Source organism: Homalodisca vitripennis, chromosome 6 (genome assembly GCF_021130785.1).
Source record: "Homalodisca vitripennis isolate AUS2020 chromosome 6, UT_GWSS_2.1, whole genome shotgun sequence".
NCBI lineage: Eukaryota > Metazoa > Arthropoda > Insecta > Hemiptera > Cicadellidae > Homalodisca > Homalodisca vitripennis.
The window spans coordinates 14039603-14067456 of record NC_060212.1 but is presented as its reverse complement, the minus strand read 5'-3'; the positions used below and the strand labels follow the sequence as shown (position 1 = coordinate 14067456).

The 27854-nt window shown below is 34.2% G+C and overlaps 1 non-coding gene across 1 annotated transcript; it reads right to left on the bottom strand.

Moving 5' to 3' along the window:
* Positions 1-10492: 10492 nt before the first annotated feature.
* Positions 10493-10565, bottom strand: Trnaf-gaa. The gene has a single exon. It is a non-coding gene; the product is annotated as a tRNA-Phe (tRNA).
* Between the last annotated feature and the right edge of the window lie 17289 nt (positions 10566-27854).

The window sequence follows — 27854 nt, the reverse complement described above, 5'->3', positions numbered from 1 at the left end:
AAAATAAATAAAAAAAATATTACAAAAGAGTAGCTGCAGAAAAAAAAAATGATGAAGGATGAATAAACATAATCTAAGCAAAGAACCTAATCAGACACTGAGCTAAATGTTTATTAATATAAATTAAGAGATAAGGGTAAATACTGTAAGCTGACAGGGTCAAGTCTGTGACAGCGTCAGATTCCAGACGATGCACTAAGAGGAAGGTGAACTGCAGCTTAACTCAACATTCCCAACACAACGTTGATTTTTTATGAAAAATAAATAAAAATATTTAAGTTTTATTATTTAGAAAACTTAATTTATTAAAAGATTCACGTTTAAAAGTGTTGTTTTTAACAGAAACTGTAATTTGTAAACAAAGATTGTTTACAGTTTGTTGATTAATCTCATTTCCTGAAAGTGAATAATTGATTGTTTTATAGTATTTTTTTATTTCATTATTTATGTATAATTTTAAAGTAAAATTTCTGGAATCCAAAACATATTACAATAGGCTTTGTATATATCATTAAGACAAATAACATATAATAGTGATTAAAGTTTTATAAAATCAGGGGTGGGAAAACGATGCCAGGGGAGGCAGTGAAATATTGTTTACCGAATAAAAGATTTACAGATTTTTATACGTGTAAATAATGTATCGATTTAAGTACTGGGAATTTGCAGTAGGATATTTTCCGCTCTTCGGTTGGAAGTAAATGATTTCCGGGCGAGTTGCGATATTGGATATTAACTCCTGTGGGAGGTAAAGTTACATCGTGCCATCCAGTATGGAAAACAATTCCCTTGCGACAAAGCACTGTGATTTTACATCTGAGAGTGTAATAATTATAGTAAAATAGTTTTGTAAAGAATTATACTTAAAAAGTTTAATACAAGTTTTCATCCACAGTGATATTTTAATTTACAGTTGGAATCAAAAAAAGGAAAATAAGAGGAATTCGATTTCATGGCCTGTGCTGGAAAATAATTTTTTTTGTATAAATATCAGCTGAGATACTTCGTTTCATGGGAAAGGTAAAGGAATATTGTTGGGGCATTCCATCTGGATACTCTTAGCTACCCTACTTCCTATGTTTATTAGGCGGGCTCCTCAGCTGTGGCAGTCGTCAAATCAAAATACAGACCACACACAAAAATTGAAAAAGAAGTGTGCGTTACAGTTTTGAACTTGAGTCCAAATTTTATGTACTAATTAAAGAAAAAATTTTATTCTTCGCATAGAATTTTAGAAAGTATGTCTAATTGGCTCGTGTGAAACTTTAAATTATAATTTTTTTAAATCAATAATTGAACCATTAAAAATATATTTGAAATGTTAATCGCTTTGTTACTTTACTTTCTTCCCTCTATATATTTTCTTGTGCTGCTCTAAGTCTAACAATAATATGATAATAGTGTTATTCTTTAAATATAAATAACAATGAATAAATAGTATATAGTTTCTTAAAAACACGGTTATAACTTGATATTTAAATGATGGCTAATTTACAGTAAGCATACAGGCTAATATTTTAGCGATGTGAATTAATTATTATGTGAATTATAATGTCACAATACTTTACTGTTGTTCTTCATCGACTGTATTGAGATGAACTGAAGGGGGTGGGGTGCCGCATGAAGTAGTACAAACCTGTAGGAAGCTTTGATTCCTAAAAAATTGGGAAACAGTGCTCTGGGGGGGGATGAAGAAATCAAATTTCTGTCAATATGTCTGTCTATTAACATGTTATCTAAAAATGAACTAATGTATAGATTTGGAATTTTGGAAATAAAAAGTTTGCTATTAATTGGAGCATCAGTTTACACACACACACACACACACACACACACACACACACAGTGTTGTGCTGGCAGCCGAGTAGTGCAGACGTATTGTCAGTTTCTCCGCAACATAACCTCTACCCGCCGCTGCGATGAGTGATTGCGCTACGTGCAACGACCCGCTTCCAGGACCAAATGAGTGTGCCAAATGTTCGGTATGTGATTTGTATTTTCATTTTGAATGTGCCGACATTCTAGAATCGACATGGAACCGAATGGGACAGGCTAGGCGTGACTCTTGGAGGTGTAAGTCTTGTAACGTGAAAGCTAAAATACCAAAAGACTTAATAAACCAAATGCATACTGATTTTTTGCAAAAAATGGAGACAACCATCAGGGAACAATTTTCTAGTTACGAAAAAAAATTTAGTGAAAAGATGTCTGAATTCTCAGAATCGATGAATTTTTTCTCGGCTAAAATAGACGAGTATGAAAAAAAAATTAGTGAATTTGTAGGTAAAGTCAAGTCTCTAGAAAAATCCCACAGCGAACTTTCGGCTGAAAATTCACTCCTCAAAAAAGAAATCTCCGAGTGTAAAATTCAATTGTTACAACTTGAACAATATAATCGGAATAGAAATGTTCAAATTGATGGCGTTCCTGAACAACCCAACGAGAAGATGTGTGATATTGTCCAGACACTATCTAACTCAGTGGGCGTACCCATTGACTTTGAGAGGGATGTGCAGGCCATACACAGGATTCCGACAAAACGTGATAAAGGCCCAAAACCTATAATTATCCAGTTTTCAAATCGGCAAAATCGTGACCTGCTTCTGAAAACTTGCAAAAAAGCTAGGCTTGAGTCAACTACATTTGTAAGGGATATCCCGACCACAAGAGTATACGTAAATGAGCATCTCACTGCATTTAACAAAAATATTTTATACCACGCCAAAAGACTTAGGGATATGAATTACAAATTTGTTTGGGTTACAGAGGGAAAAATATTTGTTAGGAAGTCCGAACAAGAAAAAAAAAATTCGTATATCTTCCCTTGAGGATCTAACCAGCCTTGGATTGACGATACAATAATTTTAAGTGAATTATTAGCAGTTTAAAAACTCCCGAGCCGTTAAATGAGAAGCCGAGATTTCAGTGACCATAGTTTAGGGATATTTCACTTGAATATTCGAAGCTTACGAAGGAACTTTGATGAACTTGTGATTTATTTAAGTGGTTTGTCACAACATTACAAAATTATAGTATTGACAGAGGTGTGGATAAAGAGTGGAGAGGAGGTGAAGTATCAATTGCCCGGATACGACCTGATACTACAAGATCGACCAGATAACCAGTCCGGTGGGGTCGTTATCTACGTGGACTGCGACCTCCGCTGCACTCACCGCCTTATCTTGCTGTCCACTGCTGAGATAATCAATATCACTTTCACAGTAAATTATAATAATACGCTCTTGGACATTTCATTATATGGTATATATCGTAATTGTAAATTTTTATTCCAACACTTTAAAACTGACTTTGAAAATATTTTAAGATTGTCCCATAACCCAACAATTATTATAGGAGATTTAAATGTTTGTATATTAAATAATAATGGCTCAGGTAAGGACTATTTAAATCTATTGTCATCCTATGGATTTATAAGCTATGTTAACGCCCCCACTAGAATATTTAACAGCGCTTCTTCTTGCCTTGACCATGTGTTTGTAAGAAATTCAAAGAATATAGAGTTTAAAAGTAGAATTTTAAATTTAAGTTTAACAGACCATTTTGCTGTAGAATTGAAACTGTCCCAATTAGACTGTAATATTACCAGTAGGAATTGTTTTATTAAAGTAATAGACTATGACATGTTACGTAGACAGTTAAGTTTGGCTGACTGGGGTAACGTTTTCAGTGAACATGATGTGAACAAATGTCTGGCAGAATTTTATAGAGTATATTTGGAATGTCAGGAAGCCTCATCATACCTGAAAAAAGTTAACAGTAAAACTAGAAAACGGAATGCTTGGGTTTCTGATAATCTGATCTCTCTGATAAATCGTAAAAATGATTTATTTAAAACTTTTACTAAAGATAGGAACAATTTTGCACTAAAGATTGAATACAAACACTTTTCCAAAATCGTCTCTAGGAGAATAAGGCAGGCAAAGATTGATTACTTTTCATCTATGATTGATAGGGCAAATGGTGATTCAAGGAAATATTGGGACATTGTAAAAAGAATAGTGAAAAATAAAAAAAGTAAACTCAGTAAATTAATGGTAGATGGCAGTCTTTTGGAAATAGAGGGCAATGAGCGTATGATAGCCAATAAGTTTAACGACTATTTTACAAATATTGTGTCGGATTTAAGATCAAAAGAATTCGGATATGACCTATTCCTTGAGGATCAGTCCGAATATAACTATTTTTTCTCAAAATTTGATTTAATCGATGAAGAAGTATTCAATACCATAGTAAAAATGAAAAATAAACCAAGTTGTGGCATTGACGGAATAAATATTATAACTATTAAAGAGAATATTAACGTATTTTGTCCTTTACTTTGTAATATCTATAGAAAATCTTTTTCCCAAGGATTGGTTCCAGACGATTTCAAGGTAGCTTCTGTGACACCCGTCCTAAAGTCTGGTGACCCGTCAGAGGTGTCATCGTACCGGCCGATTTCAGTTATTAATACTATAGCAAAGATATTTGAAACAATCGCTAAAAATAAGTTGCTGGACTATTTTAACACTAGGTTACTTCTCTCGGAAAACCAATACGGATTTCTGCCGGGCAGGGGGACAGATTTGGCACTCGAGAAACACATTTCTAGTATAACGTACTCAAGAAACCAGGGTAAATACGTACTGGCCGTGTATCTTGATTTTCAAAAAGCTTTTGATACTCTAGATAACCATATACTAGTCAATAAATTAAGAATGAATGGCATAGGTGGTGCTGCTTTGGACTGGCTCATGTCTCTATGTACTAAAAGAAGACAGATGGTAAAGATTGGTAAATCGTATAGTGAATCTTTAGAACTGCTCTATGGAACGGCTCAGGGTGGTGTACTTGGTCCAATTATTTTTCTTATATACATAAACGACCTATTAAAACTACCTTTACATTCATCAGTCTTTGCATATGCTGATGATACTGCCTTAGTGTGCTCTGCTTTCAACAAAGAGACACTAAAACTGAGGATTAAAGAGGATCTGAGTGCGGTGTCGGAGTGGCTAATTAAAAATAAACTTTTAATCAATATTTCAAAATCAAAATGTCTTGTTTTTTTCAATCAATCCAATGATAAAGATTATTTAAGAAATTATTTTAACTTAGTTTGTCATTCACATTGCTGTATGTATGAGTGTACCTGTTCCAGTATTGAGGTTGTGGATAGTGTGAAGTATCTGGGCTTATATGTTGATAGGTATTTGAAATGGGACCACCACATCAACTTTCTATCGAAACGGCTAAGGAAAGTAAATTACTCTTTATACCATCTTAAGCAGCACCTTAAAGATAAACACATGAAGCAACTGTATTTTTCTTGGTTTGAGAGTATTTTAAGATTTGGATTAATACACTACGGTGGAACATTTAAAACAATTCTAAATCCAATAATAATGACGCAAAGACACGCATTACGCATAATGTTTGGTTTACAAAGAACAAACCGAATTAGCCATATTTTTAAAGAACATAATATATTAAATTTTGACCAGCTGTATAAGTTTTGCTTGTTAATGCATGTACATAAATATTTAGATCACCATAAAATCAAAGCCGTAAATAGAACAACACGCAGTTCCAGGTTTTATCAACTTGAATTGCCTCTTTTTGGTTCAGTTTCCTCTAGATGCCAGTTCTGCTACATGGGCCCAACACTTTTTAACAAGTTCATAGCCTATTATGGCAATGAATTATTTTTTGAGAAAAAGCCTAAAGTAAAAATGAAAGCATTAACTTATGTCACTGAAAGCGTGCCAGATTGAGATCAGAGTTGCTTATATCGCCCCATTTATTTATTTATTTAGTTATTCATTATCTTTTCTATCATATACTTTTGTATTTATTATTGAATAGAGCATACTTGTTCTATGCTAATTCACTTTTACTGTACTTGTTATAAGTTTATAGTTTTATATCATTGTTATTATTTATTTGTTATAATATCTATAGATTTATCTCGTTGTTATTATTTATTTGTTATAATATCTATAGATTTATCTTGTTGTTATTGTTTATTTGTTATAATATCTATAGATTTATCTCGTTGTTATTATTTATTTGTTATAATATCTATAGATTTATCTTGTTGTTATTGTTTATTTGTTATAATATCTATAGATTTATCTCGTTGTTATTATTTATTTGTTATAATATCTATAGATTTATCTTGTTGTTATTGTTTATTTGTTATAATATCTATAGATTTATCATAATGTTAATTATTTATTGTTAAACATTGTATTCATACATTTATTATATTGTTACTGTTCATTTGTTATGTATTTATGGATTCATATGTTGCTTATTTATTATTATACATTGTTGAAATTAGAGTTATTGTATAGGGTAATTGTGCGGAATCGGTGCGAGGTAATTGATTAATCAATTTCATGTGTAGTTTCAATGTATCTTTGTTGAATATTTGGCGTTAATGCATAGCACGATGGATTATACAGTAGATACCTCAATTCTTACAGTGAAAGTTTAAATTTCAGTCTGAAAAAAATCAACAAATTTCTACTTGTAATATAGAATGGACTGTTGCATGAGGACTGCCAGCATCAAACAGTAATTAACAATAATATAGTTTAAGATGTTCCCGCGCGCACCTTGCATGGTGCATTGGGAAAATACATTGTAAAATTATGAAATTTTTTGAATAAAGGTGGTTGTGAACTGTGAACTGTGAATTGTGAACACACACACACACACACACACACACACACACACACACACACACACACACACACACACACACACACACACACACACACACACACACACACACACACACACACACATGGGGGTTGCTTACATGGGGTAACCATAAAGGACATAAGTCTTTCCATGATCATCAATGTAAACAAGTCAGGAGCAGTCAGATGTACAATTTAGCTAATTGACTAGAAAGGAAACTACTCACGGATGTATATGTACTAGTCAGGTAGAGTAATATATATTTTATATCTAGGAAAATAGATTTAAGTAATTCATTACATTAATGGTTTGTCAGCAGTTTTAATGTAAAATACTCATGTAAAGGAATTTCAACTCTAGAGTAATTCTCCAATGACTTCTGCATTAATACTTTGAGAACTTGTCTCCTAAATTCTGAGGGAATAAATCTTTGCCATTAACTTGGAGATGAACTGTACCGTAATTGAAGAGAGAGATTTATATCTTAAGAGCCTCGACTTGTTATAGTACTTCATCTGCATACATATTTTAGTGCTTTTAAAATATTTTAAATTGCGTAATAACTTGAATGTTTTCCCGTATAAATGAATAACAGAAATGAAAAAAATCACACACAGATTTATACGTGCACACACACACACACACACACACACACACACACACACACACACACACACATAATGAATACGGCGATGGTGCATGTCACTCCATGGGATTTGGCTGAGCGTTAGCAAGTTATTTGATATTGATATAATTGGTAAACATGATGGTAAAACATTTGTATTTTTGATATGATACAATATCAGAATAAACAAATTCGTGAGAAGCTGAGTATAATTATATGAGATTTTAACATACGAAATGTCGACTGCTTAACTCACACATTCAACATTATCTTTTGGCGACTTGTGTAGATACTTTTCTTATTTAAACACTGCTGTGTACCCAATTTAATGAAAAATATGTGAATGTATCATGTAGCAAGGTATTTCGAGAAAGATAAATAAACATATAATAGTGGATTAAATTTTTTTATCCAACTTAATGTTTACATTAACAAGAATGAGTCCTGTGGTGGTACACGTCCAACCGTGGATTTGGCGGAGCGTCAGTGAAGCCTGTTTATGGGTAGAAATTGTGTCATTTCCGTTTAGTCTGAAGTGAAAAATATGACTTTAATAAAGTCGAAGTTAAAGATATAAAGTCCTCTCTACCAAATAACCTAAATAAAATAATCCAGGCAACTTTGAGAAAATATTTTATTGACCTGTGAGAGGAGCATAAAGATTTCTTGTCTGTATGATATTGTCTGTTCACAGGATAATGACATTAGTTATACACTTGTCAGGTGACCTATCTACCTGAAGAAGATGCTAGATTCCAATCCTCGAAACGTCGTGTTATACTCTATGTAACATATAAGGATGGAAAATGTCCGAAACACGTGAAATCATATTTCACGCGTTAGCTTTTATTTGGAAATCCCGTAATTAAATCTCTAATTTAAAGTGTCTGTAATGCGTATAGCGGCGGACGTACGTCTCGTAAATTAATTAATCAGTTTTAACGCGACCATCGCTGAAAGATTTAATTGAATGAACACGGCTTTTAGTCTCGTTGAGGATACATATATTAAACCAACCGTGGCAGATTCGATTGCGGCAAACAGTTTGATATAATTACGGCAGCGGTTCAATTCAGTTGTATTGCTTTTATAAATATTGTATTGGTCCCAGAACCTTACCGCACAATAAACAAAGTAAAACGGTAAAAGTTGTTGTAAATGAGTTCAGAAATTGTAACACTATTCGGTTCTTGCCACATGATACCGCACAATAGACAAAGTAAAACGGTAAAAGTTGTTGTAAATGAGTTCAGAAATTGTAACACTATTCGGTTCTTGCCACATGATACCGCACAATAGACAAAGTAAAACGGTAAAAGTTGTTGTAAATGAGTTCAGAAATTGTAACACTATTCGGTTCTTGCCACATGATACCGCACAATAGACAAAGTAAAACGGTAAAAGTTGTTGTAAATGAGTTCAGAAATTGTAACACTATTCGGTTCTTGGCACATGATACCGCACAATAGACAAAGTAAAACGGTAAAAGTTGTTGTAAATGAGTTCAGAAATTGTAACACTATTCGGTTCTTGCCACATGATACCGCACAATAGACAAAGTAAAACGGTAAAAGTTGTTGTAAATGAGTTCAGAAATTGTAACACTATTCGGTTCTTGCCACACGATACCGCACAATAGACAAAGTAAAACGGTAAAAGTTGTTGTAAATGAGTTCAGAAATTGTAACACTATTCGGTTCTTGCCACACGATACCGCACAATAGACAAAGTAAAACGGTAAAAGTTGTTGTAAATGAGTTCAGAAATTGTAACACTATTCGGTTCTTGCCACATGATACCGCACAATAGACAAAGTAAAACGGTAAAAGTTGTTGTAAATGAGTTCAGAAATTGTAACACTATTCGGTTCTTGCCACATGATACCGCACAATAGACAAAGTAAAACGGTAAAAGTTGTTGTAAATGAGTTCAGAAATTGTAACACTATTCGGTTCTTGCCACATGATACCGCACAATAGACAAAGTAAAACGGTAAAAGTTGTTGTAAATGAGTTCAGAAATTGTAACACTATTCGGTTCTTGCCACATGATACCGCACAATAGACAAAGTAAAACGGTAAAAGTTGTTGTAAATTAGTTCAGAAATTGTAACACTACTCGGTTCTTGGCACATGATGCTTAGTAACTTTACTTCTATTTTGTCTGTTATCACCATAGACTTCATGAGGAAAAAGATAAAAGGTGTAAAAAAAACTTAAAATTTGGCCAGTAATAACTACTTCTTTTTGAAAACTTAAACGCTTACATTGTAACCTTCTTCGATACAAAAATACGATATTAGAAGTAGTTTTAATTTTCATAGAGCTTCCAAAAATGGAACACGGTACCGGCTAATGAACATAAAGCATTTCCACAAAAGCTTGGGTCGACTCTTTCAGAAGGTACTTAGTGCGATACCACGCTTTGGTTTAATATTGTTTATAAGCTGCAGTATTAAATATGAACAACAAATCTTTATCTTATCTGAAATTAACATTTGGCAGAATCGCGCAACTTCGTCGCCAACTTGAAATTTGCTATTGAATGATTGTTGATTCAGGATTGACTATCGATTGACTATTTCAAGGATTATAAATCTAACATTACCGCATCAGACTGAGCAATCGTTTTCCATATGACTAAACTGCACTACTGTAGCCTACATGGCCTTGAAACGGCAAGGAAACGAATTTTATGGTAAGTTACATTAGATGACGCCATATGGTATGTGCCTAAGGACGCACCCAGCGCGGTGGTCTAAGGGAGCCGGACCCTCAAAATGTTTTCAGTAATTTTTTTTAGTGAATGATTATTATTATTTAATAATGTAGTATTACTGACATTGTACTGCTGAAAAATCATTGTAAATATATAATATAATATAGATATAATAGTTAATATACGGATTTTCCTGCTTGAAATAATTTTATTGAAAGATACTGTTTTTAAATTCTTTATGTAGAGTTACTACATTCTTGAAGCCTCATCGTAAATATTTTACCGTGAACAAATTCAAATTTTAAATATTAGGTATTAACTTCAAAATGTAAATAAATGCCATTATAAATTTAGCTTTAAATATATTTTGCCCATCAATGCACTAAATTTAAAGTTTAAAAATAACTTAAATAAAAAATTACGAAAGTATAAAAATGTATGTGCCGAAACCCGGGATCGAACCAGGGACCTTTAGATCTTCAGTCTAACGCTCTCCCAACTGAGCTATTTCGGCTGAGACGATTCGAGCGTAGTGTACATACCTAAACAAAACAATAAAATACATTTCTTATAACTGATATCACTCTATACTACTGTATTATAATAAAAATCTAATGGTTTTTGTATGTGTTTACCCAATCACGTAAAAACTAATGGACCGTTTGTTTTTAAAATTTTCAGGTACATTTCTAAGATCCCTGGTTTACATATATGCCTATTTTTACCTCAAAAATCCCTCCGGACTACGTCCCTCTGGTCTTGAAAACTCTCTTTTTGGTTTAATCAGCAGATAGTAAATGTTTTTGTAATAATTTGTTCTTCGTAAACATTATAGTGTAACAAAACATTATTTATGGCGCCTGCTCTTTTTAACGCGCAACCCGCCAGACTGCCCAGAGCTAAACACAACCAGGAAAGTAAATAATTATTACTTTAATATTTACATTTGCTTTTTAATTTAATATTTAAATGATCATATTATATTGCCACTAATGTACATTAAAATATCCTTTTAACATGTTATTGCACCAGTCGCCTGATGGTGCAAAAGTCCATTATATGTAATTTGTCCCACCTAATATATATCAGCCAGCAGCGAGAATGTTAATTACATAGTTTACAGCTAGAAACTTATTACTGTATAAAGAAATTCACAATTAACTATCAAGATAGAAGCTTTAATTAACCCTTTAACCTCGCCTATTATATCAAGTGTAATTGTCCAAAATTCCCAATCCATTTTTTTGGAGAAAATGTGTTTTGTAAAAAACTCATAACAGTTTTTTATAAGATATCTAAATAATTCCTTTTTAGGTTTACTTCTCATTAAATGTAGTTCTCAAACAAATGAACAACAAAATGATATCTTGAAATTATTTTATTCTTTGTATAACACTATATAAATAAACCTTATAACACTTTTTTGTAAACTTTTATTTTTCTTACGATGTACATTTCGAATCTGTGATTTTTTGTTTGTGTAAGGTCGCTTATTATCTACTTTAGAACATTTTGAAATTTACAAAAGTGCCAAAATTAATCATAATATATTATTAAATGACAAAGATTTTCTAACAAAAAATGTATTATTCGACAGACTTTTAAACAATATACATTGGTCACACATACAAATAAAATTAAAAACAACAAATTTAGCCACCAAGGTAGTGAAGAAACACATAAAAAATTGGTTTTAATTATTTATTTTCATAACTTAACCTTTGTTAGTACCTGAAGATGAAATCACAGATTTCGAAATGTACATCGTAAGAAAAATAAAAGTTTACAAAAAAAAGTGTTATAAGGTTTATTTATATTGTGTTATACATATTTATAAAACACTTTTCGAGGCTACATCTCTAACATGTTTTATTCTGTCCTTTTCTATTCCTTTGTCATGTTCCGTTACTACAAATGAGTAAAAAGCTCCATTAAAGCAGTTTCGTTGCTCACTACTGAACGATCGTTCCTGAGTAAAACTGATTGCTTCACTGGCGTTATAGTAAATGGACCCCCCTCTTCTTGCAATGCTTTGATTCAAGAAATTCTCCCCACTTACGAAATAAACTTTGGTCACAAGAAACAACATAGAAAGGACTCGGTTTAATCATGGCTTCTTTGATTGCTTTTCCACCCATCAAGTTTTATCAGAACTTACAGTTTCTGAGATTAGTCCCATGTTTTCATAATTTTACATGTAGGAGTGACCGCGTTACGGTAACAGATTCAAACCGTTTTTGCTCACTTGTAGTGTAATGCAGGAGTTTCAGGATGGTATGATTTTTATTTTGATCGCCGCACGAATCGGCGAAGATATGCAGCTTCCTAACTTGTTGGTTTAATACTTATCTATAAAATGGTTCACGGAAGATGTGATGGTTCCTGTTCTTGCAATGGTTTTATTGTACGTGTACATAATGGAATCACCACTACATAATGGACACCGAAAATATAGAAAGCTAACTTCCTCAATTGTGGTTATGTTTGGGTTTGGTAGGTTTTTGGCATAATCATTGGCTTCAAATTTTGCTGATATTCTTGCTTTGATTTTAGCTTCCGTTTGTTAATTGTAAACTTAATCTGCCTTTGTTGGATGTAATTTTATCTCAACTTCTAGTTTTTCTTTATTTTTCTCCAAAACCAATTTGCCTGCCTCATTTTCTATGGAGCTTAATTTTCTTTCAGATTCTTTAATTTTTACATTTTGTCCATCACAAAACAACACTTACTGATCCGGGGTAGGTTCCGATTTTTTTCAATTTTTACTTAAAAAGATTCCCAGCTAATCCTTGAGATTTATGTCGGCAGGCAAATAAACTTTCTTGAAATCTTTAAAGCTATAGCGGGATTGGCGGCCTTTTAAGGAACTAAAAAAATACATGCGTCACAGCTTTTCTTGTTATGTCTGGGTCTTAATGTGGCTACTGAAATGCTCTCTTCGATTATCTTTGGTTGGATTCCCCGTCGTAATTAAGGACTTCTTTATAGTCTGTATCATAAACGGGTTAACCCAAAACGTTGATTGAAATCCTTAAAACATGAAGGTAGTTCAACAGCAGAGCCTTCTCGCATCGCCATAACCTTGTATGCGTACGAACTATAGTTTTTTAACCTTGACTTACATCTTGTCAAGGCCTCCTTCTTAAAACAGGAAATATTGATAAGAGATCAGCTAGGTAACTGTTTTGTGCATCAGTCTCCCCTCACGACCTATGTCATTAAACTGTTACTAAACGTACTTCTTTCTTCAGCTGAAATGTTTTTGAAGCACTCAAACCTTTTACATCAACAGATATTGCCAGTTTAAAAAGAAGAAGCGAGAAGCTTCTTGGTAACATCAGTCGTCCGCCTGTTTTTTTTATATTTTTACGTATTTTAGTCGATTTCACCTCACCACCATCAATCGTATTTAGAGTATTTAAAAAGACTTGTCGCAACAAAACATAGAAAGAAACAATGGTGATAACCAAACCAAGCACTAAAATCAAACGGTATGTCTCACAATACAACAGTTTTTGCGCATGCGCCAAGGCTATCTGTTGTTAGTCTCTTGTTTGTTTCCCAGTTCCAGCTGGACTGAGTTAATTGTCTACCTGTGGCAAATACTGCACTAACTCGTGATAGTATTGGTTGGCCTCTTTTTCATGTTAAAGTATAAGTACTGTCCATTACCATCCCAGACCAGTGGGGCGTAGCCCATTGAGATTTTGTGGTATTCTTATCAATGCTGTAACACACACACACACACACACACACCACACACACACACACACACACACACACACACACACACACACACACACACACACACACACACACACACACACACACACACACACACACACACACACACACACACACACACACACACACACACACACACACACACACACACACACACACACACGATCAACCCTTGATGGAAGTAATGTAAGAATACACAAAAGACCAACGTACATCAAAAAGATCAAAGGATAAAATTATAAAAGATGTCTTCATGATCTACCACAACGTTTTTATACACATTTACCTGAACTAAATAATTAAATGAAAAGGACTATTCGTGAAGCAGTTACACTTTAAATTTCTCATTTAAATCAAATAAATTTTTTTAAATATTCCTGTTATTTTTGGTAAAGTTCTTTTAAGAATGTGGACAGTAACATAAACTGGAAAGAATATGCAGCACTCGTTGAAGATAAAATAAGTTAAGGTTCTTGTACAATAAGGTCCTATTACAGTGGTCATCAATTCTGAAGACCTTAAAAGCTCACTACTACGTCTTTGTTCGCCTGACGTATGGAGTGATATTTTAGGGAAACTCGTCAAATATGTAAAAATTCCAAAAGGTAACTGTTTGAGTAATGTTTAAGTATAGATAATCCTGGAGACAGGTTTTTATTAACTATACTGCAAAAATATGCGATGAAATTGGCTTCGTCGCATATTTACAAAATTCTCTGCAAGTTTAAATAAAATCAGTCAAATGTTTGCAAACATAAACTTTTTACCATTTAAAAAATAATTACCATTTTAGACAAAGAACTCTGCAACACTCGGTTCACTAACTAGACTTGTACAAAGCCGTAATATGTTAATCAACTTTTAAACTTAACAAAAAACTTCCTCAAAATCTCAAAAATCAAAACCCTTTAACCCAATCCAAAGTGTCTGTAACAAGTTATCTTCTGCGTTCTTTACTTAAACAATAATTAAGGTAATTTAGTTACAAGTTATGATCCATTAAGTCAAGGACTTAGCCAGCAAGGGTGTTTAAGGGGGCCGGGCCCTCACAAATTTTAAGTGTTTTCAATTACTTTTTTAGTAAACGATTTTTATTATTTAAATAGTTCAGTAGATAATTACTGACATGTACGGCTGAAAGATCGTTCTCGCCAAAGGAACGGGTCAAGAACTTTTTAAGGAACAAAATAGGCTCTCTGTCCACTACGAAAAAATGTCAGTAAGAGGACCCCCCAAATTTTATCCTGGCTACGTTCTTGTATTAAGTTAATTTAGCTTTACCCTTTTTGGGATTGGTAAAATATTTGAATCTACTTTGAAATTTTTAAATGTTTTAATTGTAAGGCTAAATAACTGTGAAATGTTATATGTTTTATTTGAGCCAAACTCGAATATTGCCTATAACATATGAAGAAAACAAATTAATTGAATGGCACGATAATAAAGAAAGCATAGTAGAGTTTTATACGTGTTTGTGTACAAAGTGGATGAATACGAAGAGCTCGAATAAAGCAATGTAAATAGTGTGTCGAATCTGTGAATCAGTTTAGTTCTGTATATTTAGTTCATTAGAATGTTTGCAGAATGTATATACTGTATTTACATTAGTTAACTGCAGTGTGTTTACTATGTAAGGTTGACTGATTTCTAAAAGAGTCGTAGAGCCAGTTTATTACGGTCTCTTAACAGAGTTTGTCATGGCTGTACTCGACAAATTAATGTTCAGTGTTTAATTGGACACCTATTCAGAGGAACCTTTATAATTATTTTGGCGTGTCTTGTCACCCAGATCTAGTTACTTAAGATCCTTTTAATTGCTTTCTTATTTGTTCACCTGAATTTTATGGAACCTACCTCATTCTAAGGTGAGGTTAAATTTGATGAAATTGTAAAATTAGTTTTACAGATTAATACGTGTCGACAAAAATCCTGTATGCCCTTGGCTAATTGTGAAAATAATTACATAGTATCTGTGCTTGTTTGAAAATCTGTGACAGGTCATTCTTGACCATGAGGTGGTGCTATCTACATTGGGTTTGGAGAACGCTTTTACATCAAATTCACAGCCTTTTGAGATAACTTCCCTGAGTATGAAACAAGTAGAAATCAACTTTGTATCTCTCTACGCGAAATTACAGTTATTTATACTGGAAATATTTGGCATTTTTATCAGGTTCAAACAAAAATGGCTGAATATAAAAAAGTTAAATTATATATTCCGGGAGCAACATGCTTTACTTAATTAATTATTTACATTTAATTTATATTAAGAAAACAAATATTTAAAACTGTAATTTTCTTAAATTATGTTTAATTTCAAGCGTATAATTTCGTCTTAAGCAAAAGTTCATGTTATTACCTGAATATATATCTTATGTAAGTATTAAAATAATTCATATTTTTATCTTACGCAATTAAATAATATTTGGACCTTATTTCAAAAGTATCTAAATATATATTTGCTTTTAGTTAAAAAAGAAATATTTAAAATCGTAATTTTCTTAATTTATTTTTAATTTAAAGCGTATAATTCTATTAAGTCATAAGTAAAAACACCACGCTAGTTCCTGATTTAACATATGTTTACGTATTCTAAAGATTTCACATTTTTCCTAATTAACTAATATTTGGAACTAATTTCAAAATTATATAAATTTCGTATTTTGAATGGCCATAAATCCTCGTGTAGTGATGGAAAAAGTTATAACATTTTTTCTTTATTGATATAAGTTGTCTTAAAAACTTTGAATTTAACATAAAAAATATTTTGCTACTTCAAAATCTATTGAACTATATTAGTTTATTTGTAAATAACCAAATATATTCGGCTGGACAATTTTCGAATATAAACATTTTTAAGTTTTTTTGCTCTTGTTGATAATCATGCATAAATCAATATTAGCTTATGTGAGATTTTATACACCGAACACTGGGATTGTTTCAAAGACGTGGTTCTTTTTGTTTTAGTAATATTTATCTTAAGTGCTTATGGATTGTAATTTAGATACGACTAATAAATCTTTGAGATTTTAAGTCGTTAACTGGATCATTTTAAAAGTTTAATCACAGCATTTAAAATGTAATTAAAAATTTAAATTTTAAGATAAACACATTTGCAAGGCATGCTTCATTTAATCAATTGAATGATTCCTGGATACAGACTTGTAATTTTGGTTAGTGGGAAAACCCACTTAACTTTCTTCCCATAAAAAGGTTAGTATGTGATGACAATTCTAGTCCCCATAGCTTTATTATTGGATGAAATGCGTCTTAAAGCGGAAGCTCATCATAAAAATTAATTGGTTTGAAATTTGTTGGTCCGATTGACATAAAAAGTTAAGGTTCAATTCCTCTATGGTGATACATCGATGGTAACATTGTTTACACAAAATTAGTCATTCGGGTAGTTTATATAACACTAATATAACCTCTGTATAATCTAGTATGGACTTCTGTCGGCTATCTGCTTATGAGTAATTGAAATTAACTACAGTAGTCGCTAACACCACGCTCAATAATACTTTCCCCCAAAAAACGTGCGTTGTTCTCAAATTATTACAAAAAGCATATTTTTCCAGTTCAGATCACAATACTCTAAAGTAAACAGGGTGTTTTCGCACATATGCCATCGTGCAGTGATACAATACAATCAGTAACACTACGTTTCAAGACCTGAAATCTGATCTCTTCTTCAGGTAAATGACTTGAATAATGAATGACTAACAAATATTGTAAAAACCCTGTTTCACTCACACTCCTTCATCGTAAAAAATAAACTTCAAACTAAGAAGACCTTTATAGCAGGCATTTTTCTAAACTGAATCTTTATAGCATGAATTTAACGTCAGTAGTAATTTATACGTAGTAACGTCAGTAGTCAGTTGCTTCTCGTATTAGTAACTTTATAATAGGAGTTTAACGTCAGTAGTAAGTTGCTTCTCGTATTAGTAACTTTATAGTAGGAGTTTAACGTCATTAGTAAGTTGCTTCCCGTATTAGTAACGTTATAGTAGGAGTTTAACGTCAGTAGAAAGTTAATTCTCATATTAGTAACTTTATAGTAGGAGTTTAACGTAAGTAGTAAGTTACTTCTCATATTAGTAACTGTATAGCACTAGTTCGCAATTTCCAGTACATTAGGGAAAAGAAGCGATGTGTTGGGCCCAGGTATATATGAAAACCTCCGATACTGCGCACGTGTCATTTGAATATTAGGATTGACTTTTGAAATATCCCATACACTGGGGAAAATGGGGGGAGAAATTGAGTATACAAATTATATACATAACAATTTTCTTTATTGCGAGCGATTCTCAGGTACATCTGGTTATCAGAAGAACTCTTGTCACTTAAATCTAATAGTACTTGCTACGCTGCTAAGTATTACGAGTATAATCTCTAACACCCTTCCTTAACTTGAATGATTTGACAACATTTTGAAGCACCGAGAGTTTATTATATGATTGGCCCAAAGTTAATAAGCCCTTCCTGGCAGCTTATAGTTCTACACGCGGAATAAAAAGTTGACGGCCATTACGGGTAGTACGTTCTGAGACCTGATCCCGGAACTTAAGCTCTTCCCATAAGAGCTGTAGCCGGGTAGATCAGTACTTGGGTATACATAAAACTAGTCAGAACCCTGCGAATAGTATTCATTGGGAACTAGTTAAAATCCTGCAAATAGTACTCATTGCCAACTAGTCACAACCCTGCAAATAAGCGTCATTGACAACTAGTCATAACCCTGCAAATAAGCGTCATTGACAACTAGTCATAACCCTGCAAATATTACTCATTGATATATAGTCAGAATTCTGCAAATAGTACCCATTATAAACTATTTAGACTCCTGTAGATAGTACCAATTGGCAACTAGTCAGAATCCTGCAAATAGAACTAATGGGCAACTAGTCAGAATCCTTTAATAGTACTCATTGACAACTAGTTAGAATCCTGCAAATATAACTAATGGACAACTAGTTAGAATCCTTTAATAGTACTCATTGACAACTAGTTAGAATCCTGCAAATATAACTAATGGGCAATTAGTTAGAATCCTGAATCCTGCAAATAGTACTCATTGGCAACGTTCTGACTGTATATATATATATATATGTGTGTGTGTGTGTGTGTGTGTGTGTGTGTGTGTGTGGACACGTGATAATGTCGTAGCAATGGCTAAAAGCTTAGGTGGTATAGCAATAATAAACTACTATCAGGACTGCACAACTGCAAAATAGTTTACTCTGGTAGCAGGTTTCTGAACCTGTCCAGACCCCTCAGACTTCCCACAGCATGCTGGATACCGTGAGTAACATGATAAAAGAGAGGAAAATCTATTCCTCTGTCTAAGACGACTTTATTTTGCGAAAAAATCTCGCAATCAAAAAAAACTCCAGAATAGGCCTAGACATAGTCCATCAAAATTTGGAATGGTTCCGTAGGGTTAACTTCATATTAATGTTATTTTAATATACAGTCAAAGGTAATTAGCAACAAAAGCACTAAATGTGTGGTAATTTAAAGAAATAACGATTATTGGTTATGCGTTAACAACACCTATTACTCAGAAGGGTGGCAAATCTCTTAGTCTGTCTTTCTTATCGCAAGGTATATAGAGAATGAATGTGCTATAAAGTAAAGATGTCTTGTTTTACCAGCCGAAGTTAGGGGTAAGAAGCCGTCTCTAATACTTAACCTGAGGACCAACGGCTTCAAGGTGACTTCCGAACCACCACCAACAGCCGGGCAGGTGGGCTGCTTGCAAGAACAGGATCGCTCAGCGGTCACCCATCCAAGCAGCACCCACGATCGACATTGCTTAAACCGGTTATTTTGCGATAACTGTTGCACCCGCTAAACTGCGCCAATACCTATAGTCTTTAAAATTGTTATTAACTCTATTTACAGGTGGGAAAATCAAGCTCGATGTCGGTACAAGTCCTTCATTAAGTTCTTAGCGAAACCTGGTATGCGGCACGTGGTCTAGCGTACGCCTATTTGTATATAAGGACAACGAATTCCTTGAGTTCTAAAAGTATCCGATTTCTCTGAAGTTTTTGAAATCTTGTGGCTCAGCTTTGTAAACTTTGTCTTTAGTGGTTTTTAGAGAAAAAATCTAGAGATTGTAAGTCTGAAAACAGGGAGATTTATCATTATTGCTTCCCGACTCCTGATACATTTTTAGATAATCATTGGCTAGTTTATATTCTTTAAATTTTAATCACATCAGATGTTAATATTATACAATCAAACAATATTATATAAATTAAAAAAATTATTTTTTTAGTGAGTTGACCCCCCCAGGTCGGATTTGCGATGTGTTATACAACATTAATTAATGATTAATCAATAGCAATAAAGGAAATTAGGAATTTAATTTAATATAAAATACATCAACTTAGGCTCCCATAAAAAATCCGTTCACGGCTCATTGTGCACAGTTTCCCTCAAGAAATAGCTATCCCATGACATCCTTTTAAAATAGATTTTGCTGTCCAGTAAAGTATGCCAAGTTTTATAGGTTACATCAATATAATCCCGGGATATAATAAAAATTCTGTTTATTACTCGATATATGTCATATAAGGAAGCAGAAGGATATCAGACAGTCTGGTACCACTGTTGATATAGTGTTTAAGTTTTCTGACAAAGACAGGCCTGAGTAAAATAAACTTGTGCTAAACTAATTAAGATAAAGGATACGAGATATTGATTAGCTTTTTTGCCCTGCAAAATCTCGTTACAGATAATCCGATCTCTTTGTCTTACTGGTCAGCCATTCGCCTCTTGTATTTTGGCAATATAAATTCTAAATGCCAAAACGTATAAAGCTCTAATGAATTTTGAAGACAAACTTTTTTAGTGTTTAAATCTCAAATGATAATAAATACCAAGGCATCCAAATGATTTTATAAACATAATCATGTACATATGTTCTTAAAAAGCGTTAAGTGACCCGTATATGCATGCATTTTTTATTATTAAAGTTGAAGTTATTGAAGTGAAAAATTTTCCAAATATTGATACTAACATATAACAGTTAATACACATAATATGAAGTTAAAACGAGAACATTGGAATTGTCTCAAAACATATTTGGAATGTATGTATTTTTTAAGGACATACAAATTCATAGTTAGTTTTCATTAACTAAAATCATTGTTTAAATTTGCATGATTGCTTTTGAACAATGATAACGGTACCGAAGGTCATTCAGTGGAATATTGTTAGTGAGAATAACGGTCTATGTTGAGTCAGTGATGTAAGCAGTTTGCTATAATACCGCTAGAATGCAGGATATACTACATTCTGAGCATGAATTTTATATAAAAAAAGGTACAGAATGTCGCTATTATGATTTCAATTATCAATCTATTCTTTGCAATATGACACATCTTAAAATCAAGATTTTTAACATTTACAGTTGTTGATGGTACTGTACTTTAGCCACGTCAATTATAAAAATCTTAAACAATTTTGAACAATTTCTTAATATACTATGTTTTCACTCACAGAAAGGATAGTTAGGCGGTCGTCGCGATCCATAATTCCACAATAATTGATAATATGTTTGAAATTTTAGGTTATATCTCAAATAGTCTATCAATATAGGGTGACCAAGGGGAATCGGGGGTTTCAAGTGGAGGAAATAATAAGCTAAGCAGGGGTAGGCATTGGTGGAGGGGATAATCGGGATAACAACACTCAGATCAACAAAGTACAAGAAATTTAGACCTCCGAGTCATTTTTGCAACAGTTTCTACCTCTATGGTGAAGATTGAGTGATGTTCATGTTCTATCAGATGTTGACGTTTTTTCTTCTGTGCTCTCGGTCTTGTTCTTCTTTCTCGATATTTTTGTAACATTATTTTACCAAATGCGCATCTTATTTGAGCATCTCGTCATTAAATAATTATTTTTACCTATTTCGTGATTGGTTAGTCCTTTCCACGTTGTACATTTCTAAATAAAGACGTTGCGCTTTGTGTTTTAGTGTCGCCATTGTCGCGTTTTCTTCATTAAAGTTTGGTTCTTGGAAGATTTTAAGTACAACATTGAAGTTACCTTCAATAAGGTAGTGTAAATGTACAACCTGTGATTAATATGTGTAGAGGATGTATTTTTCGAAATTCGGAAATTGTGTCCTTTTTAGTCCGAGGGCTTTTCCTTGTGTGTAAGTTTGTGGCAGTTATTATCCTCTAGCTGAGGATACCACTGTTGTTTGCTGAGAATGCATTAAATATTTTGTTATTATTATTTTTTATCATCTCTTCTGTATTATTTTCGGTATTCTTTGGGATTATACCGACCACATCAGTATGAAGAACACAAAAATATAAATTTATAGAAACAAACATGAAAGATCGAAAAAACAACTCTTTAATTACAAAATTACAAACTTACAACGATTATCAATTGTTAATGGGGTCAGATTCCGTTATATACCCCCAACGCTTAAAACTTTTTTCAATGATCTTACAACGTTATAAAACGATGTAGTTGGGTAAACAGAATTGACATTCCATCAATCAACAAGCATTTCCAGGTATTGTGATCAGTATTGTTGTCGCTGTTATCTTATCTTTCTCGAGAATCCCGATTACGGCAGGCCGCGCTCCACATGATTATTTAAGTTTTTGCACGGTACATAATTGCCTTTCCATTACAATTCAATTTATATTTCTGATCAGCCCCTCTAGAATGTGATATTTTACTGATAGGTTACTATCTCGAGGGATGTTTTTTCTGTCTTTGACATCAGCGCGGGTGCCGAAGCCCGCGCTGATGGCCGGAGGCACTCGCATTTTGGGTGGCGGAGTGTGATCAAGAATAAAAACAAGTTCTGTGAGTTTTTTTCAATAAAGAGTTTAGTTTTTGTTTGGTAATGTTTGTTTTTGTTGAATATTTGTGTTTTGAGAAATGTAGGGGTAAAACACGGAGGTACAACAAAGCGACGCACCAACTGAACGGGCGGCGAGACTCTGCAATCACGTTATCTAGTAGACCGCTCGACTTTGACCTCTGTCTGAGGATGGGGAGGGGTTTGTGATAAGACAATACCTGTTTTATATTGACAAAATATTGTTCTACGCTAATCTAGTAATCAGTAGAAAAAAAATGTAAAATAACGATTCATGTCTGGGTGTGGTCGGTATAATCCCAAAGTACCTTATTTTCTTTATTTTTAATTAAATGATACATGAAATTTTATTACTTTAGTTCTTGTGTTGGCTGGTTGGGCCCAGGGTAGGCCACTTTTCTAACTCGCGTGATCTGAGCTCGAATCCAGGTACTATTTCGAGGATGTTTTTTCTATTTTATCAGATGTACGGGATGGCGCGCGAGGATTCGCCGAAGCCAGCACCGATGGCCAGGAGCGTTCTGACGTAATTTAAGTTATTATTTAGGTTTTCCTTCCTTTTATACTTATTGCACTAATATCCTGTACATTAATTTTCTTATTTTAAGTCGTCATTTTGGCAAATAGTGTGAATTGGCTAAAGTAAATATTTACCCAGCTGTTTATTTATACTTTGCATTCTCTATAACCCGATTATTATGCTATTTTATAGTTCTCCAAGCGAGTTCAGTTTAATAATAAGAACGATTACACTTTATGTTATAGTGTTTAGTATTTAGAGGTTAAGTCGCAGAGAAGAATTTTAAAGCTCGTAGTAATCTTCGCCTCTGCAATAAAGATATTTTTAGTTGACATCAAATAAAAGACAAAAGTAAAAAATAACAGCCAAACTTAATCCTGAGAATGATAATTAATTGGCTTATTTTACTAACAATACGTCAGATCTACTGCTGAGAAATCTGGCAACTTCAGTAATAGAAAAATACAAGAAGGGATTTTTTACATACTTTATCGATTACACTTACCATTTTTAATACAATTTTGTAGTCAATAGGCATAAAACTCAATTTAAATCTTTTATTTATTTGTTCTTATTATACTAAACTAGCTTCAAATTCTGCACGACTGCAGTTTCCTAATTTATATTTGATTTTTTTACATTCAAATTATATATTTGTTGATAACGTAACCTAATTTAATTTTGGATTAAGACTTTTCCTCTTGATATACTGTAATTAGGAATAACCTACCAACTGCTTGAGATTCGGTCTTCTTCAAGGGAATCTGTGGTGGACATCTCTCTCCCTTTTTCTTCGTCAAGTGGCTTTTACAGAACTTCCTTATCACAACAATCACCTAGATTTCGTGTTTGGCCTAATGAATAACACCTGACTGAAATGATAGTACAAGCATTCTTTCTGTTAGATATGATGGATTTTGCGAGCTTCGGTGTATCATCAGATGGCTCTGGTTCTCCATCACAGCCATCTTAATACGTGGCATTATTCGATTACCAGAGATAATTATTTGATAAGATCAGAGATCTGATTATCGAGACGCAGGATGAACCAGTAAGGGTTCATGGAGTGGTGGGTTCAAATATGAAGTGAGTGAAAAGTTTACATCATGGATACAATAGTCGTTTTGTCAGCATTCTCTCCATTCCTATTTGTGTTTTCCTTCCTAGATGCGTTAAAACTGGTATTAATAATGTTGTTCCTGTTATTATATGTGATTGGTTAACGTTCTTTACATGCCGAAATGTTTCGTTATAAGATTCCAATAATGTGGGACTCAGAATTTAACTAAGTCTGAAAGTCAATTATGATCTTTCAAATCATTTTTTTTTTCAAACTAATACTTAAGTTGTGCAGTGTTTCCACCAAATACCACCATACCAAATATATGGCTAATGTTGCTGGGATGTGTGACGCAAAGGCAAAAAAAGCTTACAATGCTAGATAGACAGTGTCAATTTTTATGGATTTCTTAATACAATCTTTGTTGATATTTTAAAACTTTGTAAACTAGGAGAGGATTACAACTGTGGTTACCTTAATTTGCAGGAAAACGCATAAACCGGTGGGGCTTGGGAAGTGACATAATCGTATAGACAGACATATCGATAGATAGTCATATGGATGGACAAAGAGACAGCTGCATAGACAAATATACAGATGGATAGACAGAAGGACACATGGATAGACAGAAAGACCGATGGATAGACAGAAAGACCGATGGATAGACAGATATACAAATGGCTAAACAGAAAGACAGATGAATAGACAGAAAGACAGATGAATAGACTGATAGACAGATGAATAGACAAAGAGACAGATGGGTAGAAAGACAGAAAGATGGATAAACAGACAGACAAATTGATGGACGGACAGACCGATACACAGACATACAGATGGATAGACGGACAGACAGATACACAGACAGACAGATGGATAGATAGAGGGACAGATGGATGGACAGACATAAAGATGAATAGATGGACAGACATATACACCGATGGACAGATGGATAGATAGAAGGACAGATGGATAGACAAATATCCAGATGGATAGATGGACAGACAGATACACAGACAGACAGATGGATAGATAGAGAGACAGATGGATAGTCAGGCGGACAGATAGATAGACAAACAGAAAGATGGATTTACAGAGAGAGAGATAGATAAACAAACATACAGATGAATAGACGGATAGACAGATGCAGAGACAGACAGATGGATAGATAGAGCGACAGACTGATACACAGACAGACCGATGGGTAGACCGGCGGACAGATGGATAGACAAACAGAGATGGATTTAGAGAGAGACAGATAGATAGACAGGCATACAGATGGATAGGCGGACAGACAGATACACAGACGGACAGATGGATAGATAGAGCGACAGACTGATACATAGACGGACCGATGGGTAGACAAACAGAGATGGATTTAGAGAGAGACAGATAGATAGACAGGCATACAGATGGATAGGCGGACAGACAGATACACAGACGGACAGATGGATAGATAGAGCGACAGACTGATACACAGACAGTCCGATGGGTAGACCGGCGGACAGATGGATAGACAAACAGAGAGATGGATTTAGAGAGAGACAGATAGATAGATAGGCGGGCAGATGGATAGACGGACAGACAGATACACAGACAGACAGATGGAAAGATAGAGCGACAGATGGATAGACAGGCGGGCAGATGGATAGACAAACAGAAAAATGGATTTACAGAGAGACAGATAGATAAACAAACATACAGATGGATAGACGGACAGACAGATACACAGACAGACAGATGGATAGATAGAGCGACAGATGGATAGACAGGCGGGCAGATGGATAGACAAACAGAAAAATGGATTTACAGAGAGACAGATAGATAAACAAACATACAGATAGATAGACGGACAGACAGATACACAGACAGACAGATGGATAGATAGAGCGACAGACTGATACACAGACAGACCGATGGGTAGACCGGCGGACAGATGGATAGACAAACATAAAGATGGATTTACAGAGAGACAGATAGATAAACAAACATACAGATGGATAGACGCACAGATAGATACACAGACAGACAGATGGATAGATAGAGCGACAGATGGATAGGACAACCATATAGATGGCTAGATGGACAGACAGATACACAGACAGATAGAAAGATAGAGGGACAGATGGATAGACAAACAGAAAAATGGATTTACAGAGAGACAGATAGATAAACAAACATACAGATGGATAGACGGACAGACAGATACACACACAGACAGATGGATAGACAGACATACAGTTTGGTAGAACGGCGGACAGATGGATAAACAAACATAAAGATGGATTTACAGAGAGACAGATAGATAGACAGACATACAGATGGATAGACGTAGAGACAGATACACAGACAGACAGATGGATAGATAGAGCGACAGATGGACAGACAGATACACAGACAGACAGACGGAAAGATAGAGCGACAGATGGATAGACAGATATACAGATGGGTAGACAAACAGAAAGATGGATTTACAGAGAGACAGATAGATAGACAAACATACAGATGGATAGACGGACAGACAGATACACAGACAGACAGATGGATAGATAGAGCGACAGATGGATAGACAGACATACAGTTGGGTAGAACGGCGGACAGATGGATAGACAAACATAAAGATGGATTTACAGAGAGACAGATAGATAAACAAACATACAGATGGATAGACGGACAGACAGATACACAGACAGACAGATGGATAGATAGAGCGACACAGATGGATAGACAGACATACAGTTGGGTAGAACGGCGGACAGATGGATAAACAAACATAAAGATGGATTTACAGAGAGACAGATAGATAGACAGACATACAGATGGATAGACGGAGAGACAGATAAACAGACAGACAGATGGATAGATAGAGCGACAGATGGATAGACAGATATACAGATGGGTAGAAAAACAGAAAGATGGATTTTCAGAGAGACAGATAGATAGACAGGCATACAGATGGATAGACGGACAGACAGATAAACAGACAGACAGATGGATAGATAGAGCGACAGATGGATAGACAGATATACAGATGGGTAGACAAACAGAAAGATGGATTTACAGAGAGACAGAGAGATAGACAGACATAGAGTTGGATAGACGGAGAGAGATGTACACAGACTGATACACAGACAGACAGATGGATAGATAGAGCGACAGATGGATAGACAGGCGGGCAGATGGATAGACTTGCGGACAGATGGATAGACAGATATACAGATGGGTAGAAAAACAGAAAGATGGATTTTCAGAGAGACAGATAGATAGACAGGCATACAGATGGATAGACGGACAGACAGATAAACAGACAGACAGATGGATAGATAGAGCGACAGATGGATAGACAGATATACAGATGGGTAGACAAACAGAAAGATGGATTTACAGAGAGACAGAGAGATAGACAGACATAGAGTTGGATAGACGGAGAGAGATGTACACAGACTGATACACAGACAGACAGATGGATAGATAGAGCGACAGATGGATAGACAGACGTACAGATGGATAGACTTGCGGACAGATGGATAGACAAACAGAAAGATGGATTTACAGAGAGACAGACAGAGATACATATGGATACACGGACAGACAGATACACAGACAGATAGATAGATAG